Genomic DNA, 25000 nt, shown 5'->3' on the forward strand with positions numbered 1-25000 from the left:
GTAAAGCACCCCTCTGGCAAGACAGTGACGGAGTGAATGATGATGAAAGTTTTTCTTTTTCAGACCACCCTGCCTTGGTGGGAATTGGCCGATATGTTAATAAAAAAATATAATAAAGGTGAGATGAAGCAGTCATAAGTGATATCACAGTGGACAAATCCACATGTGATACCTAAGTATTGCACGTGTCTAATTCATCAAGATGTCTTTCTCTGAACCATATACCTACATTGATAAGCATAATTTGATACATGATACTCAACATGGATTCATAATGGGATGTTCCTGCCTGACTAATTTACTGACTATCTTCAGTAAATCATTTGAGGCACTACACCTTGATAAAGACTACAGTATTGTTTACTCAGATTTCATTAAAACTTTTGATAGATTACCATACAAAAAAACTTAAGAAAGTGGCAGCTCATAGTACTGAGTAAAAAGTCCCATCATGGATCAAAGAATGGCTGACCAACAGGAAGCAGAGAATCTGCATAAATGGGGTGAAATCAGTGAGGACCAGTCACAAGTGGCATTCCACAAGGATCAATTGAAGGCCCACTGTTGTTCATAATTTATATTAATGACCTTGACAAGAGAACAAGTGATGAACAAATTTCACGATGACACAAAAATAAGCAGAATGATAGATTGAGAGGAAGATGCCACTGAACTTCAGAAGTACTCAGACAAGCTACTGTAGTGGTCAGAAAAGTGGCAGATTCAGTTCAGTGCAAATAAATGAAAAGTCCTAAAGCTCAGAAGTGTGAATAGCCCTAGAACATATAAACTAAATAATACAGAACGTGACCATATGGAATGTGTAATCTAAAGAAAAGACAGCAGTGCCTAAGCATGCATAATAAAGCTAACAGATTACCTGGATTCACATATATCAATAAGATTACCTGGGTTTACACATATTAGAAGTACAGTGGACCCCCCAGATTTTGTCCGGTGTGGAAATTGTACAATTCGGATCTCAACCACATTTTTCGGCAAATTTTTACCCCGGGTTTCATATATCTGCTCAGAAATCGTACGTACCAGATGCGTCTGCCTGGGCTGCTCATACATTCATGACTCACTCTTGGGCACACTAAATGTCTTATTTTACATTAATATAGACATTTTCATTAATCCATCTATAACATTTTCTTCAAAATTACAGTGGAACCCTGAACTTCGAACATATCGACTATCGAATGCTTTGAGTTTCGACCACTTTTTTCTAACCAATTTTGTCCCAAGTATTGAACTTGCCCAGTGTTTCGAACCGCGTACCAGACCTGTCCACCTGCCCGCGTCCCCCGCGCAGGCATCATGAGCCAGTCTGGCTTTGTTTATGCTTGAGTGAACACTAACCTGCGTGCTTATTTAAACATTTCACAATTAATTCATTGTGTTTGGTGCTTGTTTATTAAGTGTGACTGTGAAATAAGCAACCATGGTGGTGATGGTGGATGGTGGTGATGGATGGTATTGGTGGATGGTGGTGATGGATGGTATTGGTGGATGGTGGTGGTGGTGGATGGTATTGGTGGTGGTGGATGGTATTGGTGGTGGTGGATGGTACTGGTGGTGGTGGATGGTGGTGGTGGTGGATGGTGGTGGTGGATGGTATTGGTGGATGGTATTGGTGGATGGTATTGGTGGATGGTATTGGTGGATGGTATTGGTGGATGGTGGTGGTGGTGGTGGATGGTGGTGGTGGATGGTGGAGGTGGTGGATGGTATTGGTGGATGGTGGTGGTGGATAGTATTGGTGGATGGTGGTGGTGGATAGTATTGGTGGATGGTATTGGTGGATGGTGGTGGTGGATGGTATTGGTGGATGGTGGGTGGTGGATGGTGGTGGATGGTATTGGTGGTGGTGGATGGTGGTGGTGGATGGTGGTGGTGGATGGTATTGGTGGTGGTGGATGGTGGTGGTGGATGGTGGTGGTGGATGGTATTGGTGGTGGTGGATGGTGGTGGTGGATGGTGGTGGTGGATGGTATTGGTGGATGGTGGTGGATAGTATTGGTAGATAGTGGTAGTGGTGGTGGTGGGTGGTGGTGGATGGAGGTGGATGGTGGTAGATGGTATTGGTGGATGGTGGTGGTGGTGGTCGTGGATGGTGGTTGTGGTGGATGGTGGAGGTGGTGGATGGTATTGGTGGATGGTGGTGGTGGACAGTATTGGTGGATGGTATTGGTGGATGGTATTGGTGGATGGTGGTGGTGGATGGTGGTGGTGGATGGTATTGGTGGATGGTATTGGTGGATGGTGGTGGTGTATGGTATTGGTGGATGGTATTGGTGGATGGTGGTGGTGGTGGATAGTGGTGGATGGTATTGGTGAATGGTGGTGGTGGTGGATGGTGCCTTCTTCAAAGATTAAGGAAATTTGTGCAATGTGGAATAGGGTGCAGGCATTTGCTGAAAAATATCACCCTGAGCAAGCAAAACAACAAGTTCAGTAACAGAACCATGTCCCACTTTAGAGAAATCTTAAAGAAGGGAAGTAACCCCAGATAAGGACTTGTTACCTAAAGTCCTTATGGAAGGGGATTCCCCTTCCAAACAATAAGTGCTCCCACATTCCTCTTCCCTGTCTTCCAGATGCCATCAACAATCTTCAATAAACGTAAGTAAAAATGTTATTTTATATGTTTATTTACATGTTTATTTATCTATTACTAATTGTACTATGTATGTTTGTTGTGTGTATGTAAAACTGTAATTTATCTATATATAATTTTTTTTTTTTTTTTGGCGAGTATTTGTGGGCTTCTGGAACGAGTTAATTGTATTTACATTATTTCTTATGGGAAATATTGCTTCGAGTTTCAAACATTTCGACTTTAGAACTAGCTCCTGGAACGGATTAAGTTCGAAACTCAGGGTTCCACTGTATATAAAGAACACGTTACATAGCATATAAACATGCCTTTGTTACTCGTTTACTAAGAGTGTCCCTCTAGTCTTAATGCCATAGTAATAATACTAATATGTAATAATAATCACTCTAGGGCACATTAAATGTCTTATTTTATGTTGGTAGACAGCAACCACCCAGGGAAGTACTACCGTCCTGCCAGATGACTGTGAAACAAAAACCTGTAACTGTTTTGCATGATGGTAGGATTGCTGGTTTCTTTTTCTGTCTCATAAACATGCTAAGATAACAGGGATATCTTGCTACTCCTACTTACACTTTGGTCACACTTCACAGACACGCACATGCATATATATATATACATACATCTAGGTTTTTCTCCTTTTTCTAAATAGCTCTTGTTCTTTTTTATTTCTTCTATTGTCCATGGGGAAGTGGAAAAGAATCTTTCCTCCGTAAGCCATGCGTGTCGTATGAGGCGACTAAAATGCCGGGAGCAATGGGCTAGTAACCCCTTCTCCTGTATACAATTACTAAAAAAGAGAAGAAGAAAAACTTTATAAAACTGGGTTGCTTAAATGTGCGTGGATGTAGTGCGGATGACAAGAAACAGATGATTGCTGATGTTATGAATGAAAAGAAGTTGGATGTCCTGGCCCTAAGCGAAACAAAGCTGAAGGGGGTAGGAGAGTTTCAGTGGGGGGAAATAAATGGGATTAAATCTGGAGTATCTGAGAGAGTTAGAGCAAAGGAAGGGGTAGCAGTAATGTTAAATGATCAGTTATGGAAGGAGAAAAGAGAATATGAATGTGTAAATTCAAGAATTATGTGGATTAAAGTAAAGGTTGGATGCGAGAAGTGGGTCATAATAAGCGTGTATGCACCTGGAGAAGAGAGGAATGCAGAGGAGAGAGAGAGATTTTGGGAGATGTTAAGTGAATGTATAGGAGCCTTTGAACCAAGTGAGAGAGTAATTGTGGTAGGGGACTTGAATGCTAAAGTAGGAGAAACTTTTAGAGAGGGTGTGGTAGGTAATTTGATTGAACTTTGTATAGAAAGGGGTTTAGTTATAGGTAATACATATTTTAAGAAAAAGAGGATAAATTAATATACACGATATGATGTAGGGCGAAATGACAGTAGTTTGTTGGATTATGTATTGGTAGATAAAAGACTGTTGAGTAGACTTCAGGATGTACATGTTTATAGAGGGGCCACAGATATATCAGATCACTTTCTAGTTGTAGCTACACTGAGAGTAAAAGGTAGATGGGATACAAGGAGAATAGAAGCATCAGGGAAGAGAGAGGTGAAGGTTTATAAACTAAAAGAGGAGGCAGTTAGGGTAAGATATAAACAGCTATTGGAGGATAGATGGGCTAATGAGAGCATAGGCAATGGGGTCGAAGAGGTATGGGGTAGGTTTAAAAATGTAGTGTTAGAGTGTTCAGCAGAAGTTTGTGGTTACAGGAAAGTGGGTGCAGGAGGGAAGAGGAGCGATTGGTGGAATGATGATGTAAAGAGAGTAGTAAGGGAGAAAAAGTTAGCATATGAGAAGTTTTTACAAAGTAGAAGTGATGCAAGGAGGGAAGAGTATATGGAGAAAAAGAGAGAAGTTAAGAGAGTGGTGAAGCAATGTAAAAAGAGAGCAATGAGAGAGTGGGTGAGATGTTATCAACAAATTTTGTTGAAAATAAGAAAAAGTTTTGGAGTGAGATTAACAAGTTAAGAAAGCCTAGAGAACAAATGGATTTGTCAGTTAAAAATAGGAGAGGAGAGTTATTAAATGGAGAGTTAGAGGTATTGGGAAGATGGAAGGAATATTTTGAGGAATTGTTAAATGTTGATGAAGATAGGGAAGCTGTGATTTCGTGTATAGGGCAAGGAGGAATAACATCTTGTAGGAGTGAGGAAGAGCCAGTTGTGAGTGTGGGGGAAGTTCGTGAGGCAGTAGGTAAAATGAAAGGGGGTAAGGCAGCCGGGATTGATGGGATAAAGATAGAAATGTTAAAAGCAGGTGGGGATATAGTTTTGGAGTGGTTGGTGCAATTATTTAATAAATGTATGGAAGAGGGTAAGGTACCTAGGGATTGGCAGAGAGCATGCATAGTTCCTTTGTATAAAGGCAAAGGGGATAAAAGAGAGTGCAAAAATTATAGGGGGATAAGTCTGTTGAGTGTACCTGGTAAAGTGTATGGTAGAGTTATAATTGAAAGAATTAAGAGTAAGACGGAGAATAGGATAGCAGATGAACAAGGAGGCTTTAGGAAAGGTAGGGGGTGTGTGGACCAGGTGTTTACAGTGAAACATATAAGTGAACAGTATTTAGATAAGGCTAAAGAGGTCTTTGTGGCATTTATGGATTTGGAAAAGGCGTATGACAGGGTGGATAGGGGGGCAATGTGGCAGATGTTGCAAGTGTATGGTGTAGGAGGTAGGTTACTGAAAGCAGTGAAGAGTTTTTACGAGGATAGTGAGGCTCAAGTTAGAGTATGTAGGAAAGAGGGAAATTTTTTCCCAGTAAAAGTAGGCCTTAGACAAGGATGTGTGATGTCACCGTGGTTGTTTAATATATTTATAGATGGGGTTGTAAGAGAAGTAAATGCGAGGGTCTTGGCAAGAGGCGTGGAGTTAAAAGATAAAGAATCACACACAAAGTGGGAGTTGTCACAGCTGCTCTTTGCTGATGACACTGTGCTCTTGGGAGATTCTGAAGAGAAGTTGCAGAGATTGGTGGATGAATTTGGTAGGGTGTGCAAAAGAAGAAAATTAAAGGTGAATACAGGAAAGAGTAAGGTTATGAGGATAACAAAAAGATTAGGTGATGAAAGATTGAATATCAGATTGGAGGGAGAGAGTATGGAGGAGGTGAACGTATTCAGATATTTGGGAGTGGACGTGTCAGCGGATGGGTCTATGAAAGATGAGGTGAATCATAGAATTGATGAGGGAAAAAGAGTGAGTGGTGCACTTAGGAGTCTGTGGAGACAAAGAACTTTGTCCTTGGAGGCAAAGAGGGGAATGTATGAGAGTATAGTTTTACCAACGCTCTTATATGGGTGTGAAGCGTGGGTGATGAATGTTGCAGCGAGGAGAAGGCTGGAGGCAGTGGAGATGTCATGTCTGAGGGCAATGTGTGGTGTGAATATAATGCATAGAATTCGTAGTTTGGAAGTTAGGAGGAGGTGCGGGATTACCAAAACTGTTGTCCAGAGGGCTGAGGAAGGGTTGTTGAGGTGGTTCGGACATGTAGAGAGAATGGAGCGAAACAGAATGACTTAAAGAGTGTATCAGTCTGTAGTGGAAGGAAGGCGGGGTAGGGGTTGGCCTAGGAAGGGTTGGAGGGAGGGGGTAAAGGAGGTTTTGTGTGCGAGGGGCTTGGACTTCCAGCAGGCATGCGTGAGCGTGTTTGATAGGAGTGAATGGAGACAAATGGTTTTTAATACTTGACGTGCTGTTGGAGTGTGAGCAAAGTAACATTTATGAAGGGATTCAGGGAAACCGGCAGGCCGGACTTGAGTCCTGGAGATGGGAAGTACAGTGCCTGCACTCTGAAGGAGGGGTGTTAATGTTGCAGTTTAAAAACTGTAGTGTAAAGCACCCTTCTGGCAAGACAGTGATGGAGTGAATGATGGTGAAAGTTTTTCTTTTTCGGGCCACCCTGCCTTGGTGGGAATCGGCCGGTGTGATAATAAAAAAAATAATAATAGACATTTTCATTAATCCATCTATGGTATTTTCTTCAAAATTATATAAGAAACACGTTACATAGTATATAAACTATCGAGGGGTGGCAGTCGGAGGGAAAACATTACATTTTCTCTAGTCCAGCGTAAGAGAAAACACGTATTAATCTGCATTTGGCCTAGTCACTCTCCCACTTCGCTTTTGTTAAAAATTCTCGGCATGAATTATTCATTACTTCTCCCTTTGTTTATGATGGCATCTAAAGACTACACACATTTTAAGGTAAATAATGAGTGTACTGTATGTGTATTTTCTCTCTCTGGGCTGCTTTAAATATCATATATTAAGTATGAGACAGGAAGCCAGGGATACCTACACTTGACTCCCTACAAATAAGTATGTATGTACTACTCACTTAACCCTTTGACTGTCGCGTCCGTATATATACGTCTTACGAGGTACCCTGTTTGACGTATATACTCATAAATTCTATCGGCTTCAAATCAAGCAGGAGAAAGCTGGTAGGCCCACATGTGAGAGAATGGGTCTGTGTGGTCAGTGTGCACCACATAAAAAAAATTCTGGAGCACGCAGTGCATAATGAGAAAAAAAAAACTCCGACCGTTTTTTTTAATTAAAATGCCGAATTTGTGGTCTATTTTCGTTTAGTATTTATGGTTGTATTCTCGTTTTCTTGGTCTCATTTGATAGAATGGAAAACATATTATAGAAATTGAGGTAATTTTGATTGATTTTACTATAAAAAGAACCTGGAAATGGAGCTCAAAGTAGGGGAAATGTTTGATTTTTGCTGATGTTCAAAAGTAAACAAATGATGTCATTGTCCAATAAATGTCCAACTAGCCATTCTAATATGCAGTCATGAATGGGTTGATGTTATTTATGCAATTATTACAGTATTGCAGTAGTCTGCATAATAGTAAGTCTTTTATTTTTTGTTTGAATAAAAATTTGAAATAGAAAGCAAGAGTAATATCAGAGGGGCCTGGAGACATGACTGATGAACAAAGAAAATGTTATTTTAGAGCCAGGAATGTCTGCATTGTTCATTCTGGACCTTATTTTGAAATTGTCATATTTTTTAATTTTTGTGAAATTGGCCAAATTGCAAATTTCTGACCACATTATTGGATAGTTGAAATCGGTAAATGGGCAGTTTCTTGTACTCAATCGATAGAAAAAATGGAGTTCTAAATAAATAGCTATGAGTTTGGTCAACTGGAACAACGGAATTAGCCGAAAATAGGGCTCAAAGTGGGTGAAATAGCCGATTTGTAAATATCGCCGAGGTCGCTAACTTCGCAAGAGCATAATTTCATCAGTTTTCCATCAAATTTCGTTTTTTTGGTGTCATTACAATCGGGAAAAGATTCTCTATCATTTCATAAGAAAAAATAATTTTTTTTTTAAATTTTGCGACACCAGGAGACACCTCAGGATTGGGGGTTGCGACAGTCAAGGGGTTAAAAAGGCAGTATATAAAGTAGGCCCTTATATTACACAGATCTATCTGGCATGTTTTGGTTACTACACTATTGAAAAATTGTGGAATAATTTTATACAACACTTCATAAAATTAACACGGTTCGATTTGCGGGAGGGGAAAAAATTTGGAGCGTCGCCTGCGGGATATTTCCCTAGCTCAGGCCGCCGCCTTGCTGTGGGTGAGACCACTGTCTCCAGTTTGTACAATTAAAAAGAATGAGGTAAATATATGAGTGTGTGTGATGAACAAGTGACTGACTCATTTGACAGACTTACCGACAGACTGACTTACTTGACAAACTGACTGACTTACTTAACTGGACTGACTGACTGACTTGAATGACTGACTTGACTGACTGACTTTACTGACTTAAAGAGGACCTTGATAAACCTAGAAGCTATGTTCTGAAATGGTGTCTAGAGCAGCTGATGCCTTACTGTTAACTGTATAATGTACTGCAGGGTAAAATAGCCCAGATATCCATTACAGAATTTATGCACACTTCAGTACAACCATCGACTTCAGTATCAGAACCTCTACTATCCACCTCAACCCAGTAGAGCCACAACATAACTTTCCACTCTTCACAATCATCGACAAACACCAGCACCCACAATTTAAGGTAAGAAATCTATTATTTCTGTTCCATCTGTAGTTTTAAGCAGTAAAAAACAACATAATACATGACAATGAACAACAAATATATTTTCACTTTTATTTTTGTAAGATCTGGAGGTCTAAAAACAAGTTGTTTGGCTTTTTCAGGGCTCCCAGGAACGTAACCCTATTTTTCCCATAAGTTCTTCAGTTTATCTAACACGGATTTATCTAACATGGCATGATCGGGAACATAACTACCGTGTGATGTAAGGGTCTATTGTATAGGTGGAGAGTAAGGTGTGAGTGACACATGGTGACCTTAAGAATACTATGTTGGGATGAGGATGGGTAGACAATGGGATCATGTGACCCCTGTGTTGTTTGGTAGGCAGTGTGTAACCTGGTTGAGTATCATGTATGCTAATGTTTTGGAAATTTTGTAGTTTCCACTACAGGTCCGCCATCACAAATCCGGCAATCAGTTATTTGGTTCCTTCAGTTATTCGGCACTAATTTTGGCTAGCATAATTTCAAATTTCCAGGGTCGCCACACCAACCTGCTGGTACTGTTTGGTGGCGCTACTTGCTGCATAAGTCATTCCAATTACTTTTTCTCCATTTATTGTTTTAACCTGCTTACTTTCAGCCCTAGCCATGGTTCCAATGAATAAAAGAAATGCTTCTCATTATGTAAAGCACCTACACAGTACATTATCCATTAAAGATAAGGTGGCTTTGAAGCCACTGTCGGTTGTCATGAGCTCAGTCTCATGAAGCAGGAGAATGTTTTATTATTATGCTAATATCAACACTACAGCTTATTTGCCTATCACAATTGATCTAATGTGGCATAAGAATCAATATAAATAACATAAAACATGTTAAATACTCCAGAATGAATAATATTTGGCATAACACCGAGCAGTTCGGCAGAGTTATGAAGAGGATATGGTAAACAAATACCATTCTCCTATCTTGGTGGCTTATTTTAGAGAAAACGGAGTATAGCACAGGGCTAACTATGATATACACTCGTACTCCACCATAAACATGAAACAAAAAAGTTATTTTCTCCCTATAGATTATCACACATAGCAGCATATGTGTAGAGAACCTAGGATAACCCCAAAGTCAACGTGGCTTATTTTTAGTATCTGGTTTGGGTTAGCCATATATGTTTTTTGGTAAATATTCGATTCCCAGCCAGGGTAGAAACATTAGGCGTGTTTCTTTACACCTGTTGTCTATGCTTACCCATCAGTAAATGGGTACCTGGGTGTTAGTCGACTAGTGTGGGTGTTATCCTGGGACACTGACCTAATTTTCTTGAAATACTCAGCATAACAAGTGCCTTTCTATACAGTAGTATGTCACTGATGTCAGCTAGGCCTGTATACCTTGTACATGTACGTGTAGTAAATAAAGATATTATTATTATTATTATTATTATTATTATTATTATTATTATTATTATTATTATTATTATTATTATTATTATTATTATTATGTAAAGTAAAAGGACACAAGCGCAACTAATGTGACATTTTATTGTGGCAACGTTTCGCTCTCCAGGAGCTTTATCAATGGCTTGATAAAAGCTCCTGGAGAGCGAAACGTTGCCACAATAAAATGTCACATTAGTTGCACTTGTGTCCTTTTACTTTACATATTGTCGGTAATTCTACCAACTTTATTATTATTATATTATTATTATTATTTTCTCAGTTGTTTGTAGGGTTATCTTATTCAAACTTGGGCAATGTATGATGGAAAGATACTTCTTCACGTACACCAAAAATGAAAGAAATCAGATCATAAATAGCGGAGTTCACTTCTCAGCCATTAGCGGTATATTTTTGTATGGTTGTTATGGTTATATTCTCATTTTTTCAGTCTCACTTGATAGAATGAAAGATATATTACAGAAATAGATATGATTTTGATTGCTTTCATGACGAAAAGTACCTTGAAATTGCGCTCACAGTAGCGAAAATGTTCTATTCTTTAGCGAAGCTCAAGAGTAAACAAATGAGGTCACCGTCCAATACCTGTCTGCCTGCCAGTCTAAATTCCAGTATGGAGTCAAGAATGGATTGACAATATTTATACAATTATTACAATAATGCAGTAGTCTGCATAATAGTAAATCTTCTATTTTTTTGTGAATAAAAATTCCAAATGGTAAGCAAGAGTAATATAAGAGGGGCCTGGAGCCGTGACTAATGAACAGAGAAAATGTTATTTTAGTGCCAGGAATGTCTGCATTGTTTTTTCTGGACCCTATTTTGAAATTGGCATCTGTTGAAATTTGTGTGAAATCGGCCAAATTGCCAATTTCTGACCACTTTATTGGGTAGTTGAAATAAGTGAATGGGCAGTTTCTTATACTCAGTTGACAGACTAGAAGTAAACAAGTTTATTCAGGTATACACAAATAGTTACATAGATTATCATACATAGCAGTGTATGTATAGAGAACCTAGGATAACCCAGAAAGGTCAGACAAAGTGACTTATTTCCAGTACCTAGCTTGGGCTTGCCATATATGATTTATGGTAAATATTTTTTTTTTCTCGGTTGTTTGTTGGGCTATATATGATTTATGGTAAATATTTTTTTTTCTCGGTTGTTTCTTGGGCTATCTCATTGAAACTTGGGCAATGTATGATGGAAAGATGCTTCTTAATGTACAACAAAAATAAAAAAGACGGACGATAAATAAGGAAGTTCACTTCTCAGCCATCAGCCGCCTCTTCGCAGTATATTTTCGTATGGGTTTTATGGTTGTATTCTCATTTTTTGGACTCATTTTATAGAATGGAAGGTATATTACAGAAATAGACATGATTTTGATTGCTTTCATAATGAAAAGTACCTTGAAATTGAGCTCAAAGTAGCGGAAATGCTCAATTTTTGCCGATGTTCAATGAACTGTGCATGTCAAGTTAGTTCATTTTATTAAGTGTATTCTAACCTAACCACTCTGTAATTCGGCAAACTCAGTAATCCGGCACGCTACAGGTCCCAATGATGCCGGATTTGTGATGGAGGACCTGTATTACATTCTATGGTGTCGGTGACAGCAATTAGTGAGACTTCCAGACATCGCTGGCATCTAAGGACTCATCCTCACCAAACAAGACATGTGTATACATAAGAACATAAGGAGGAACACTGCAGCAGGCCTACCTGGCAGGTCCTTAACAAGCCCAGACTCACTAACAAAAATATTTGCCCAACTCATTATCAATGCTACCTAAGGAATAAGCTCTGCAACCAAGATTATATCAGGCAGACAGGCCAAACACTAAGAACATAAGAATGGAGGAACACTTCAATATCTCAGATACTAATCAAATACATACAGCCTTTCTCATTCGTATATCTGTCCTATCTCTTTTTATGCTACCCAAGGTCTTAAGGCTTACCCTACTCAGAAGACTGTTCCATGCAATGACAACTCCATTCGAGAACCCGTACTTACCTATGTCCTTTCTAAATCTAATTTTTTTTTTTTCAACAAGTCAGTCATCTCCCACCGAGGCAGGGTGACTCAAAAAGAAAGAAAATCCCCAAAAAGAAAATACTTTCATTATCATTCAACACTTTCACCTCACTCACACATAATCACTGTTTTTGCAGAGGTGCTCAGTACTTTATTTATATTGCCTTTGTTTATGCCCATCATCTACTTACATTGTACTTCAATGATATCTCCTCTTATTCTACATCTTTCGAGAGCAAAGGTTCAAGGCTCTCAGGTCTAACATAGTATCACTATCGATAATGAGGTATGCCACGAAACATCTAAGGTGGCAGATTGCTTTAATTCCTACTACACATCTGTTGCATCAACACTAGTAAGTAAACTACCAGCTGCATCAAATACCTTTAACACAGACTCTGATAAGTTTCAAACATACTATACCAATAAAGGGGTAACCCCAAACAGTTGTCAACTAGTAAGTGTATCTCATGACTTTATTCAAAAAGAACTAAGCAGGTTAAACCCAACTAAGAGCACTGGCCCGGATAACATCCCGTCTAAGCTCCTAAAAGATGGTGCTTCTGAACTGTCAATCCCTATTGCTCACATAATAAATCTATCAATCACCACTAATACCGTACCAGATGGGTTCAAGGAGGCCAGAGTTACTCCTATCTTCAAGAAAAATAGTAAGTCTGATGTAAGTAACTATAGGCCTGTTAGTATACTCAGTATAATATACAAAATTCTAGAGAGGGCAGTGTACTCTCAAGTAGTTAAGTACCTTAATGACAACAACATTCTCCATAGATATCAATCGGGCTTTAGAAGACCTTACTCAACCGACACCTCCCTAATTAATCTGATGGATTACCTGAGAACTGAAATGTCAAAGGGGAACCTCATAGGTATTGTAACCTTAGACCTGCAAAAGGCCTTCGATACTGTCAACCACAATATATTATGTAAGAAACTTCAAGCTATCGGTATAGGTTCAGTAGACTGGTTTAAGTCCTACCTTAGCAACAGGAGACAAATTGTCAAAATCAACAAAACAAAATCAGAACCCCTGCCGATAGCATGTGGAGTTCCCCAAGGTAGTATTCTGGGTCCCTTATTATTCTTTTGTTATGTCAATGACATGCCTATCAATGTCAAGTGCAAACTCCTACTGTATGCAGATGACAGTGCTCTGTTAGTGCCAGGTAAAGACCCACAAGATATAGCTAATGTTTTAACACTGGAACTGGAGTCCTGCAGCAAATGGTTAGTAGACAACAAACTATCATTACACCTCGGGAAAACTGAAGCCATTCTCTTTGGCATGAAACATAAACTGAGAGGGGTAAATAATTTTAATGTCCAGTGTAATGGGGAGCCCATCACTTTGGTTTCATCAGTAAAATATCTGGGAATCACCTTTGACCCATGCATGTCAGGAGAATTGATAGGGAATAGTGTAGTAAAGAAAGCGAATGCCAGACTGAAGTTCCTGTATAGACAAGCACAGTGTCTACCTACTGAGGCTCGCAGGACCCTATGTCTAGCCCTTATACAATGCCATATGGATTACGCTTACTCTTCATGGTACTCTGCCTTGACAAAAAAACTGAAAGATAGACTGCAAATCACCCAGAACAAAATCGTAAGATTCATCCTGGGGCTGGGACCAAGAGAGCATGTAGGCCAGAATGAATTACAGCAGTTGGATATGCTGAATGTTGAAGACAGAGTAAAATAACTGAAGCTAAATCATGTTTATAAAATTGCTCACAATGTCCAGAATATCTTGCTGTCAATTTTGTCAAGGTTGGGAACCAAAGCAATCATAGTACTAGGGGGAGAGAGCACAACTTTGTAGTAACAGTCATTGGCCAGGCTTCAAACACCTTTTATTGTACAGCAATAAAGGAATGGAACAGACTGCCCACACATGTCAAAGCCAGTCATAGCATGAACCAGTTCAAGAAGAGTGCCAAAAGGTGTCTGATGAATGGAGCTACAGAAAGGGAGGGGAATGACTTTCTATTTTTTAGCTAACATACGTGTAAATTTTACCTTATTCCTAGTAATGACCCCCGTATTGTAGATAGTCTTAATGACCCTCGTGTAGTAGATAGATTTTTTAGTATAATAACAAGATGTTATCTTCATTATAGAATAATAAGAAAATATTATAACCTTTATATTATAATAATAAGGTAAAAGGACCCCAATGGAAATAAGTCACTGTCTGACTTTTTTGGGTTATCCTAGGTTCTCTATACATATGCTGCTATGTATGATAACTCTATGTAACTGTATTTGTGTATACCTGAATAAACTTACTTACTTACTTAGAAGAGTCCTTATACAGTGCATCAACTTTGTCAACCTTCTCTGTATGTTCTCCAATTAATTTATATCCATTCTGTAGTAAGGAAAACAAACCTGAACAGCATAATCTAAGCGAGGCCTTACTAGTAATGTATAGTAAGGCCTCACTTAGATTATGCAACTCAGTTCTGGTCTCCATACTACAAAATGAATATAAATTAATTAGAGAACATGCAAGACAGAATGAGGAAAGGTATAAGAAGTGTATAAGTGGAAGATAGGCAAAAATAATGGATATATAAATTGGACACTGAAAAAAATCCCTCCAAGAAATAGCGAATTAAAATTGGATAAGGTTAGGTTTATAAACGATGTAGGAAAGTACTGTACTGGTTCTGAAATTGAGCTGTCAATAAATGGAACAATCAGCCCAGAAGGGTTACTGAAGCTGAAACTTTGGGTATCTTAAAAAATAAGATTAGACAAATACATGGGTGAGAGGGGAGGGTTGGATAAGGAGTTGCACAGCATGGGATAGAAGGGTTATCTAAGCTAGGATAAACAAATGTATCTGTTAAGAGGGTTTGAATTTGAGAAAGATCTGCCCCCATCTTATTCCTCATCCACATATCAGACATAGACCGAGATATACATCACAGCACTGTATCATCCTTTGCGGATGATACTAGGATCTGCATGAGGCTGTCATCTGCTGAGGATGCGGTTAACCTCCAAGAAGATATAAACAAAGTTTTCCAGTGGGCAACTGTAAACAATATGATGTTCAATGAGGACAAATTCCAACTACTCCGTTATGGAAAACTGGAGGAGATAATAACAGAGTATACTACAGACTCTGGCCATACAATAGAGCGGAAAAATAATGTAAGGGACCTGGGAGTAGTAATGTCTGAGGATCTCACTTTCAAGGATCACAACAGTGCCACGATCGCACGTGCAAAGAAAATGATAGGATGGATAATGAGAACGTTCAAAACGAGAGATGCCAAGCCAGTGATGATCCTTTCAAATCACTTGTTCTCTCTAGGCTGGAATACTGCTGTACATTAACATCTCCATTCAAAGCAGGTGAAATCGCACGTATAAGTTCTGTCAAGCACCTTAACTACTGGGAACGCTTGGAAGAACTTGACTTGTACTCGTTGGAATGCAGGAGGGAGAGATATATCATAATCTACACTTGGAAAATCTTGGAAGGAATGGTCTCAAATCTGCACACAGAAATCACTCCCTACGAGAGTAAAAGACTGGGCAGGCGATGCAAAATGCCCCCAATAAAAAGTAGGGGAGCCATTGGTACACTAAGGGAAAACACCATAAGTGTCTGGGGCCCAAGACTGTTCAGCAGCCTCCCATCAAGCATTAGGGGAATTGCCAATAAACCCCTGGCTGCCTTCAAGAGAGAGTTGGACAGATACCTAAAGTCAGTGCCGGATCAGCCGGGCTGTGGCTCATACGTTGGACTGCGTGCAGCCAGCAGTAACAGCCTAGTTGATCAGGCCCTGATCCATCGGGAGGCCTGGTCATGGACCGGGCTGCGGGGGCGTTGATCCCTGGAATAACCTCCAGGTAACCAGGTAGTATGAACTGGTAGGCTTTCTGCAGTTTTCTTCCATTCTTATGTTCAATCTGCTACCAGGAAATATCAGGAATACTGTTGGAATTATTGTAGAAGTCTCCAAGAGGAAACTGGATCACAATCTCTACCAAGTGCCAGATTAACCAGGTTGTGATAACTGTGGGTCAGAGGGTCACTATAAACAACAGTGTGAAGGAACTGATACTCAGTAACAAAGCTTAGTCAAAGCTCTTAAAATCAGTCACAGGTATATCACAGGTACGAAAATATTAAAATTCTGACTAATCAGTAACTTCTGAACATTGTTTTGATTGCTGATATTAGTACAGGTACTATGGCAGTCACATTGAGCAAGATAGAATTTAAGCTAATACAATAAATAATATATATTTATTTTGGTTTAAAAAGACACGTACGTATTTTGCAATGCCTTGAAAATATGAACCGTGTGTGTTTGGTATTGCAGAACCCCAGTGGAATTGAAGTCACACTGTTCATCCTCATTGGGCTATCCTGGATTTAGTCCTACTGCATAAAACGACTACAAATATTTAAAGTTATGCATTAAGCCTAAATAAGCTTATATGCCTGTACTTAATATAAGTGATTTCATTCCCAAGTCACTTATCCCTCAGAAAGTCTCAAACATTTTCCTATGGGTGAAGAGTTCTCCCATGTATAAATAATGTAAAAGTATCATCAAACACAAACATAACAGCTATAACATAACAAGCTGGATAATTTGTATTTATATTTTATCACCAAGGAGCCTGTTGTCTGGATAACTAACACTGGTGACTTGAAAATTCAGTAACTTCCAGATACCCATCTGAACAAAAATCACATTATTTATTATTTTTGTTGGTAAAGGGTTAAAGTACAAAATATCCATATTGTTCCACTCACCTTATATTTACTGGGAGATCTTCAGAGCGTACTCAGATGAGCACCGCAGAGTATGCAACACAACTTTTGTCACTGGCACATTCTTAATGCATAATAACTTTGGCAGATTACAACAATTCACTTTTTAAAAATAATTTTTTTCTTTGTCCCATTATCTAGCACTCGTAAACACTATAAAACCACATTATAAGGCAGTAGTGAGCAATGCTTTACTTCCTTCAGCAATGAAGAGGCACAAAGGTTAAGTTTTGCTTGGTTGTTTGGAGTGACCAAGAGTTCGACCGAGTGTCAAAAGTTGTACACAGCCATTGGCATCTTGTATTGCACACGGGATGAGACGAACAGACTGCACACAACATCCACACTCTTGATTCTACTGGACCCTCCCGCCAAATTTAGCTACCTGTTGAAAGGAATTCATGTTTCTATAACAATGTACTGAAAGCATATCTGAACTTTATTAGCAATGCATAAGCATAAAATATTACCTACAATTAGCACATGTAATTACTGACAGCTGGCAAAACTATTCAGATAAAAAAAATTATATCCTCACTGAAAATACCCAAGGTGTTATATTTCTTTAAGAAATACTAAAGTAACATAGGATTAGCATTTCCTTCTATGCTTTCAAGAAATTCTAAACAACACAGGCTGTCATATTTACAATCCTGGATACTGCTGTCAGTGTCTAAGGTGAAATCCATATGGAAAAAAGAGAGATGACTGCCGAAAGTCCAGTGGCCCATGCAAGACAGGTCCTACTCACACCATCAATAAGCACTTGTGTCTAAAGCTTTCCAAAGTATATGCTTCAATAATGCTTCTTGGCACTTTTTTTCACTAATCTGTAACTGCATTACCAAACTAATTCTTTCCTAAATTTTCCAGCCACTGTATTCAAGTATTTAGTTACCAGAAGGTTAGAACTGCACTCTTCATTAGCATTTATATATTAAATATATATATATATATGAATGTATGTAAAAGATGATACACACAATGTTCAAATTACATTTTAAGATTTTGCAATATAATTTTAGCAATAATATAGTAGTAGCAGAGCGCAGGTGTTCAGCTATTACTGAGCACAGTCAAGTGTTAACACTTGCCACAAGTGTCCACTTAAGTTAGTTACACTGAATGCTTTTCGAAGTGCAGCAGCAGCAGCAGCAGCAGCACCACCACTCACCACACACTTCCTTATTCATGTCACAATTTATATTTCCAAGTTCATCTCGAGGCATCAATTAAACACAGCATCTGAGAAGTGTGGTGAGGTATCTGTCGGTTAGGTGCAACTCTCTTCACCAAACACAACACTTGATGAGGTGCAACTCTCTTCGCCAAACACAACACTAGGTGAGGTACAACTCTCCTCACAAAACACTAGGTGAGGTACAACTCTCCTCACAAAACACTTGGTGAGGTGCAACTCTCCTCACCACACAACACTTGGTGAGGTGCAACTCTCCTCACCAAACACAACACTTGGTGAGGTGCAACTCTCCTCACCAAACACAACACTTGGTGAGGTGCAACTCTCCTCACCAAACAACACTTGGTGAGGTGCAACTCTCCTCACCAAACAGAACACTCAGGAAGGTGCAACTCTCCTCACCAAACACAACACTTGGTGAGGTGCAACTCTCCTCGCCAAACACAACACTTGGTGAGGTGCAACTCTCCTCAGCAAACACTTGGTGAGGTGCAACTCTATCCACCAAACACAACATTTGGCGAGTACAACTCTCCTCACAAAACACAACACTTGGTGAGGTACAACTCTTCTCACTAAACACAACAATTACAACTCCGCTCACCAAACACAACACTTGGTGAGGTGCAACTCTCCTCCCTAAACATAACACTTGGTGAGTACAACTCTCCTCACCAAACACAACACTTGGTGAGGTGCAACTCTCCTCACCAAACACAACACTTGGTGAGGTGCAACTCTCCTCACCAAACACAACACTTGGTGAGATACAACTCTCCTCACTAAACACATTTGGTGAGGTACAACTCTCCTCACTAAACACAACACTTGGTGAGGTACAACTCTCCTCACCAAACACAACACTTGGTGAGGTCCAACTCTCCTCACCAAACAACACTTGGTGAGGTGCAACTCTCCTCATCAAACACAACACTTGGTGAGGCGCAACTCTCCTCAGCAAACACAACACTTGGTGAGGTGCAACTCTCCTCACCAAACACAACACTTGGTGAGGTGCAACTCTCCTCACCAAACACAACACTTGGTGAGGTGCAACTCTCCTCACCAAACACAACACTTGGTGAGGTCCAACTCTCCTCACCAAACACAACACTTGGTGAGGTGCAACTCTCCTCACCAAACACAACACTTGGTGAGGTACAACTCTCCTCACCAAACACAACACTTGGTGAGGTCCAACTCTCCTCACCAAACACAACACTTGGTGAGGTACAACTCTCCTCACCAAACACAACACTTGGTGAGGTGCAACTCTCCTCACCAAACACAACACTTGGTGAGGTGCAACTCTCCTCACCAAACACAACACTTGGTGAGGTACAACTCTCCTCACCAAACACAACACTTGGTGAGGTACAACTCTCCTAACCAAACACAACACTTGGTGAGGTACAACTCTCCTAATCAAACACAACACTTGGTGAGGTGCAACTCTCCTCACCAAACACAACACTTGGTGAGGTACAACTCTCATCACCATACACAACAAGTACTTGGTGAGGTGCATCTCTCCTTACCAAACACAACACTTGCTGAGGTACAACTCTCCTCACTAAACACAACACTTGGTGAGGAACAACTCTCCTCACCAAACACAACACTTGGTAAGGTACAACTCTCCTCACCAAACAACACTTGGTGAGGTACAACTCTCCTCACCAAACACAACACTTGGTGAGGTACAACTATCCTCACCAAACAACACTTGGTGAGGTACAACTCTCCTCACAAAACACAACAGTTGGTGAGGTGCAACTCTCCTCACCAAACACAACACTTGGTGAGGTACAACTCTCCTCACCAAACACAACACTTGGTGAGTTGCAACTCTCCTCACCAAACACAACACTTGGTGAGTTGCAACTCTCCTCACCAAACACAACACTTGGTGAGGTACAACTCTCCTCACCAAACACAACACTTGGTGAGGTGCAACTCTCCTCACCAAACACAACACTTGGTGAGGTGCAACTCTCCTCACCAATCACAACACTTGGTGAGGTACAACTCTCCTCACCAAACACAACACTTGGTTAGGTACAACTCTCTTCACCAAACACAACACTTGGTGAGGTACAACTCTCCTCACCAAACACAACACTTGGTGAGGTAAAACTCTCCTCACCAAACACAACACTTGGTGAGGTAAAACTCTCCTCACCAAACACAACACTTGGTGAGGTACAACTCTCCTCACCAAACACAACACTTGGTGAGGTACAACTCTCCTCACCAAACACAACACTTGGTGAGGTCCAACTCTCCTCACCAAACACAACACTTGGTGAGGTACAACTCTCCTCACCAAACACAACACTTGGTTAGGTACAACTCTCCTCACCAAACACAACACTTGGTGAGGTACAACTCTCCTCATCAAACACAACACTTGGTTAGGTACAACTCTCCTCACCAAACAAAACACTTGGTTAGGTACAACTCTCCTCACCAAACACAACACTTGGTGAGGTACAACTCTCCTCACCAAACACAACACTTGGTTAGGTACAACTCTCCTCACCAAACAAAACACTTGGTGAGGTGCAACTCTCCTTACCAAACAACACTTGGTGAGGTACAACTCTCCTTACCAAACAACACTTGGTGAGGTACAACTCTCCTCACCAAACACAACACTTGGTGAGGTACAACTCTCCTCACCAAACACAACACTTGGTGAGGTACAACTCTCCTCACCAAACACAACACTTGGTGAGGTGCAACTCTCCTCACCAAACACAACACTTGGTGAGGTGCAACTCTCCTCACCAAACACAACACTTGGTGAGATACAACTCTCCTCACTAAACACATTTGGTGAGGTACAACTCTCCTCACTAAACACAACACTTGGTGAGGTACAACTCTCCTCACCAAACACAACACTTGGTGAGGTCCAACTCTCCTCACCAAACAACACTTGGTGAGGTGCAACTCTCCTCAGCAAACACAACACTTGGTGAGGTACAACTCTCCTCAGCAAACACAACACTTGGTGAGGTACAACTCTCCTCACCAAACACAACACTTGGTGAGGTGCAACTCTCCTACCCAAACACAACACTTGGTGAGGTGCAACTCCCCTCACCAAACACAACACTTGGTGAGGTCCAACTCTCCTCACCAAACACAACACTTGGTGAGGTACAACTCTCCTCACCAAACACAACACTTGGTGAGGTGCAACTCTCCTCACTAAACACAACACTTGGTGAGGTACAACTCTCCTCACCAAACACAACACTTGGTGAGGTGCAACTCTCCTAACTAAACACAACACTTGGTGAGGTGCAACTCTCCTCACCAAACACAACACTTGGTGAGGTACAACTCTCCTCACCAAACAAAACACTTGGTGAGGTGCAACTCTCCTTACCAAACAACATTTGGTGAGGTACAACTCTCCTTACCAAACAACACTTGGTGAGGTACAACTCTCCTCACCAAACACAACACTTGGTGAGGTACAACTCTCCTCACCAAACACAACACTTGGTGAGGTACAACTCTCCTCACCAAACACAACACTTGGTGAGGTGCAACTCTCCTCACCAAACACAACACTTGGTGAGGTGCAACTCTCCTCACCAAACACAACACTTGGTGAGATACAACTCTCCTCACTAAACACATTTGGTGAGGTACAACTCTCCTCACTAAACACAACACTTGGTGAGGTACAACTCTCCTCACCAAACACAACACTTGGTGAGGTCCAACTCTCCTCACCAAACAACACTTGGTGAGGTGCAACTCTCCTCAGCAAACACAACACTTGGTGAGGTACAACTCTCCTCAGCAAACACAACACTTGGTGAGGTACAACTCTCCTCACCAAACACAACACTTGGTGAGGTGCAACTCTCCTACCCAAACACAACACTTGGTGAGGTGCAACTCCCCTCACCAAACACAACACTTGGTGAGGTCCAACTCTCCTCACCAAACACAACACTTGGTGAGGTACAACTCTCCTCACCAAACACAACACTTGGTGAGGTGCAACTCTCCTCACTAAACACAACACTTGGTGAGGTGCAACTCTCCTCACCAAACACAACACTTGGTGAGGTGCAACTCTCCTCACCAAACACAACACTAGGTGAGGTACAACTCTCCTCACCAAACACAACACTTGGTGAGGTACAACTCTCCTCACCAAACACAACACTTGGTGAGGTGCACCTCTCCTAGGACACCAAACACAACACTTGGTGAGGTGCAACTCTCCTCACCAAACACAGCACTTGGTGAGGTACAACTCTCCTCACCAAACAATACACTTGGTGAGGTACAACTCTCCTAACCAAACACAACACCTGGTGAGGTACAACTCTCATCACCATACACAACACTTGGTGAGGTGCATCCCTCCTTACCAAACACAACACTTGTTGAGGTACAACTCTCCTCACCAAAAACAACACTTGGTGAGGTACAACTCTCCTCACCAAACACAACACTTGGTGAGGTGCAACTCTCCTCACCAAACACAACACTTGGTGAGGTGCAACTCTCCTCACCAATCACAACACTTGGTTAGGTACAACTCTCCTCACCAAACACAACACTTGGTGAGGTACAACTGTCCTCACCAAACACAACACTTGGTTAGGTACAACTCTCCTCACCAAACACCAACTCTTCTCACCAAACACAACACTTGGTGAGGTGCAACTCTCCTCACCAATCACAACACTTGGTTAGGTACAACTCTCCTCACCAAACACAACACTTGGTGAGGTACAACTCTCCTCATCAAACACAACACTTGGTTAGGTACAACTCTCCTCACCAAACAAAACACTTGGTTAGGTACAACTCTCCTCACCAAACACAACACTTGGTGAGGTACAACTCTCCTCATCAAACACAACACTTGGTTAGGTACAACTCTCCTCACCAAACAAAACACTTGGTGAGATACAACTCTCCTCACCAAACACAACACTTGGTGAGGTATACAACTCTCCTCACCAAACACAACAAATGTATAATAATATTGATGTAAGACGGTGGATCAGCGTCGCTCACACTATATATCAGTCAGCAGCCCCAGAGGGAGAGTCAGCAGCCCCAGAGGGAGAGTCAGCAGCCCCAGAGGGATAGTCAGCAGCCCCAGAGGGAGAGTCAGCAGCCCCAGAGGGAGAGTCAGCAGCCCCAGAGGGAGAGTCAGCAGCCCCAGAGGGAGAGTCAGCAGCCCCAGAGGGAGTCAGCAGCCCCAGATGGAGTCAGCAGCCCCAGAGGGAGAGTCAGCAGCTCCAGAGGGAGTCAGCAGCCCCTGAGGGAGTCAGCAGCCCCAGGGAGTCAGCAGCCTCAGGGAGGGTCAGCAGCCCCAGGGAGAGTCAGCAGCCCCAGGGAGAGTCAGCAGCCCCAGGGAGAGTCAGCAGTCCCAGGGAGAGTCAGCAGTCCCAGGGAGAGTCAGCAGTCCCAGGGAGTCAGCAGTCCCAGGGAGTCAGCAGTCCCAGGGAGTCAGCAGCCCCAAGGAGAGTCAGCAGCCCCAGGGAGAGTCAGCAGCCCCAGGGAGAGTCAGCAGCCCCAGGGAGAGTCAGCAGCCCCAGGGAGAGTCAGCAGCCCCAGGGAGAGTCAGCAGCCCCAGGGAGTCAGCAGCCCCAGGGAGAGTCAGCAGCCCCAGGGAGAGTCAGCAGCCCCAGGGAGTCAGCAGCCCCAGGGAGTCAGCAGCCCCAGGGAGTCAGCAGCCCCAGGGAGAGTCAGCAGCCCCAGGGAGTCAGCAGCCCCAGGGAGTCAGCAGCCCCAGGGAGTCAGCAGCCCCAGGGAGTCAGCAGCCCCAGTCAGCAGCCCCAGGGAGAGTCAGCAGCCCCAGGGAGTCAGCAGCCCCAGAGAGTCAGCAGCCCCAGGGAGAGTCAGCAGCCCCAGGGAGAGTCAGCAGCCCCAGGGAGGGGAGTGTAGCGCACATAGTCACTAATATGTGAGTGAGAGAGATGAGGAGGCAGGAATGTAGCTGTGGTGGTAGTGGCTTGCATCACCCTCACATCTACTCTCACCTTAATTTTTATATGATGGGTCTTACCAACACTGGCTACCACCTAGTGTGCCACCTACCCACACTCACTTCATGTCACTGCCTCAATACATCTCTTTAGCCTTATGTTATGATTTCTATTCAGCCTTTTGCAGGACGCCATTTTGAAGGCAGAATTCCTTAAGAATCAAACAGGAGTTTTCTCCCTCTACGCTCTTATTTAACGACACTCTGGGCTCCTCACCCTCCTCCTTCGCTTACCTTTAGCTTTATTACACCTTGTGGAAGGCAAATATTTCCTTTACAATCACAAAATCACTAATTAACCCACTTAAAACACACGATTAAGGTTCAACTCATACACACGACTCAGTCCACTCACTCAAAAGTAATATCAAGAAACTTCTATGAGAGATGCGGCGCTCAATGTTACCAGAGCTCCCATTGGTCGGGTGGCCGAGATCTTGCCTCTCATTGGTGCAGGAGACAAGGACTCTCACGGTAGCCACCACTCAGGAGGAAAGTTACTGAGCACACAAACATTCATCAGAGGAATGTGGGTGAGTAGCGCTTGGTGACAGTGGAATGCGAGGTAATGTTGAGCTCAGGGAGGCAGACGATGGTGCTGGTGGCCCCCCACCATCCCCTCCCCCAACCAACCCCTCCCCCCACCAGAACCACCCCCTCCCCCCACCAGAACCACCCCCTCCTCTCTCTCTCTCTCTCTCTCTCTCTCTCTCTCTCTCTCTCTCTCTCTCTCTCTCTCCTACATCACTGCACATTTCCTCAATTCA

General features: G+C 41.9%; 1 protein-coding gene across 1 annotated transcript in view; it reads right to left on the reverse strand.

The window, feature by feature from the left end:
* wts (serine/threonine-protein kinase warts) overlaps window positions 1–24602 on the reverse strand; it is a 113111-nt gene extending 88509 nt beyond the window's left edge. Inside the window, exons 1-2 of the mRNA XM_053782175.2 lie at window positions 24468–24602; window positions 16984–17386 (exon numbers count right to left, since the gene is read on the reverse strand). The gene's annotated coding sequence lies outside the window, so the exon portion shown is untranslated. The remainder of the gene's footprint in view (window positions 1–16983; window positions 17387–24467) is intronic.
* Between the last annotated feature and the right edge of the window lie 398 nt (window positions 24603–25000).

This window comes from Cherax quadricarinatus, chromosome 2 (genome assembly GCF_038502225.1).
Source record: "Cherax quadricarinatus isolate ZL_2023a chromosome 2, ASM3850222v1, whole genome shotgun sequence".
Taxonomy (NCBI): domain Eukaryota; kingdom Metazoa; phylum Arthropoda; class Malacostraca; order Decapoda; family Parastacidae; genus Cherax; species Cherax quadricarinatus.